Source organism: Salmo salar, chromosome ssa22 (assembly GCF_905237065.1).
Source record: "Salmo salar chromosome ssa22, Ssal_v3.1, whole genome shotgun sequence".
Classification (NCBI taxonomy): domain Eukaryota; kingdom Metazoa; phylum Chordata; class Actinopteri; order Salmoniformes; family Salmonidae; genus Salmo; species Salmo salar.
Window position 1 is genome coordinate 20,918,772 of NC_059463.1, and position 3,302 is coordinate 20,922,073.

The window sequence follows — 3,302 nt, forward strand, 5'->3', positions numbered from 1 at the left end:
TTTTAAGAATTATAGATACAGAACTCCTTTATGCAATCGCGGTGTCAGATTCTAAAATAGCTTTTCGGCGAAAGCACATTTTGCAATATTCTGAGTACATAGCTCGGCCATCACAGGCTAGCTAATTTCACACCCACCAAGTTTGGCGTTCACTAAACTCAGATTTACTATTAGAAAAATTGGATTACCTTTGCTGTTCTTCGTCAGAATGCACTCCCAGGACTTCTACTTCAACAACAAATGTTGTTTTGGTTCCAAATAATCCAAATAATCCATAGTTATATTCAAATATTCCATTACTGTACTTCGAAGCATGTCAAACGCTGTTTGAAATCAATTTTTATGCTATTTTTGGATGACTATGAGGACTTCTCCTGCCGCTTCCGGGCAGTCTTTGATCATCCCCATGAAGGGCGAGCGGCGGGGGAGCGCTAGTTCCATTTAACCCTCCCGTTGTCCTCCCATTCTGCCTACTCCCCGTGTCCCCGGCGGGTCACCCTGTCCCGTCTCTGCTAAAGGCCCAGAGGGCACAAGTGTGACAGTACGCGTGCGAACAGCCTTTGCAGGTGTATTTCTTACACCTGCAGCACGCCGTGTGTGTCTTGGCTTTCTTCTTGGGTGGGCAGAGCTGACACCTCTTCCTCTTACTCGCCACTAGCGGGGCGGCGGCCGGGCCGGCGGCGTCCGGGCCAGCGGCGTGCTCCCCGGCTAGCGGAGGAGCCGCGCCGTCGTCCGCACTCTGCAGGACTTTGACAAGTGCGGACGCGGCTTCGGTGCGGGGGAGACGCTGCCTTCTTTCTATCAAGGGCTTGACAAGCGCCTTTCCCAGCTGCTCCAGGAACACCCTCCTCTTGTTCCGCTTCCGAGGCATCCAGTCGGGCTTGATCTCTCGCCATATGACAAAGGCGTTGTAGGAGGACACGTCGAGGATGTTGTGGAAGATGACCAGGGGCCAGCGGGCAGTCATCCGTCTGCAGCTGTAGGTGCCGACCACCTTGTCTAGGTTGTCCACGCCGCCCTTGTTGTAATTGTAGTCTAGGATGAGGGCCGGCTTCCGGTCGCGGCGATCGCTAACGTCGGCCTCCGTGTGCAGCGTGCTCAGGAGTAGCACGTTCTTATTTCTCTTTGCCAGGTAGGACACCAGAGTGGCGGTGGGCGTGAAGGCGAACCTGGAGGACGAGACCTGTCTGCCCTTTGACTGGAGCAGCGCGGGAGGGAGCTCGGGCTTGTTCTTTCGCACCGTGCCGACCATGGTGAGGTTCCTCTCGAGGAGCCGCTGTCCGAGTTCAAGCCAGCGGTGAAGAAATTGTCGCAGGTGAAGTTGTGACCACCCGGCAGACCCTGCGTGAGATCGAGGAATACGCGTGCACCCTGGTTCTTCTCGGGGGCTCCGCCGGCCGCCTTACCGGTGTAGTCTTGCATCTTCCAAGCATAGCTGGACTTGGCGTCGCAGGCCACCCACGACTTGATGCCGTATTTGGCCGGCTTGCTGGAGATGTACTGTTGGAAAGGACAGCGCCCTTTTGGGAGCGGGAGAGGAAGGAGATTAGCGGCGGCGTCATCGACGACGCTGCTACTGATGCTGATGCTGCTGACGCTACACCTCTATACTACCGCTGGCTCATCATTGGGGCGCACGGCGTTTATGTTACACGCTGCCGCTGCTGCTGCTACTGCTGCTGCTGATGCTGCTGCTGCTGTTGCTGATGATGCTGATGATGCTGCTGCTGCTGACGCTACCTCTCTATACTACCGCTGGCTCATCATTGGGGGCGCACAGCATTTATGTTACACGCTGACGCTACCTCTCTATAGTACACGTACGTACGTACAGATACACACAGATACACACAGACACACACAGACAGTACCTCTGAATGGGACCAGTTGTTCGTCCACCGTCAAGTCAGACCCCGGGTTGTAGAGGGCCGGCAGCCGCTCCTCCCACAGGTCCCAGACCTCTCTTATGGCCGCCAGTCTGTCGGTGGCGAGTCTCGCGGGTCTTGACCGGCGGTCGTCGAATCGCAGCAGCCTCGAGTACTTGTGAAAGATCTTGAGCGGCATGGTGGCTCGGAACACGGTCCTGCCGCTCTCCGCGTCCCACAGGCTGGCCGCGGCCTCGCCCCCGGGACCTGTAGACGCCCGCTAGGATTAGCAGCCCTAGGTAGGCGCGCAGGTCGGTGGAGTCCATGGGTCGCCAGCCGTCGCCGTATTTTCTCACCCCCTGCAGATTTGTCATGTCCACAATGATCCTTTCTATCCCCGGCGTGACAAACAGCCGGAAGGTGGACTCGATGTCGAGCGCGCGCGACGCGGCGTAGGCCGTGGGGCCAGGCGCCACCGCGGGGCCGGGGTGGCGGACGGCGCGGGGCAGGTCCGGGCCACGATAGGCCATGTAGGACCATTTCATTTTGCCGTTTTTTGACAGCAACGTCTCCCTTCGGGCTTGGTCGGCTGCCGCCGCCGTGTCCTCTCGCTCTGGCTCTGGCTCTCTGTCTCGCTCTCGGGCAGCGGCCGTGTCTCCCTCTCACTCTCCCTCTCACTCTTCCTCCTCCGAAGAAGAGGAGCACGACCGCAAGGCCAAGTCGTCCGCGTCATGTTCGGGGTCGTATTCCTCGTCGTTGTCGTCTTCCGAAACGTCCTCCTCTTCGGAATCGCAGAAGTCTTCTTCGTGTTCTCGGTCGACACTGGAGGCTATCTGTTCCAGGACCTGAGCCGCGCTGAAACCGGGACTGCGAGGCGGTGGCGGCCTCATGCTCGGCGGGGTCGTATTGCTCGCCGTCTTCCTCATAGTCGTCCTCATCGTCGTCCTCCTCATCTTCTTTTTCTTCTTCTTTTTCTTCTTCTTCTTCTTCTTCTTCTTCTTCCTGACAATATTAGTAGCCTCTCTACGGCCGGCCGACAGCGGCCACGTGAACGGCCGCTGCCCTCTTGCATACTGACGCACCGCAGCCCCCAGGGGGTCGCTCTGACCCGGCCAACGGCAGGGGGGTTATAACATACACATTGCTAACGCTGCACCCGGCCCAGGAGGTCGCTCTGACCCGGCCTGGACAATGGCAGGGGGGTTATAACATTCACATTGCTAATGCTTCCCCCGGGGTCTCTCTGACCCGGCCTGGACGCGGGGGAACAGCTGCTAACACGTGGCCGGGCCGGGGTCGCTCTGACCCGGCCTGGACCCGGGGGAACAGCTCCTAACACATGCCCGAGCCAGGGTCGCTCTGACCCGGCCTAGACGCGGGGGAACAGCTCCTAACACATCCCTGAGCCAGGGTCACTCTGACCCGGCCGAGATAACG

At 58.5% G+C, this 3,302-nt stretch overlaps 1 pseudogene; it reads right to left on the reverse strand.

Annotated features, from left to right (window-relative positions):
- Positions 1-493: 493 nt before the first annotated feature.
- Positions 494-2,410, reverse strand: LOC106582940 (piggyBac transposable element-derived protein 4-like; annotated as a pseudogene).
- Between the last annotated feature and the right edge of the window lie 892 nt (positions 2,411-3,302).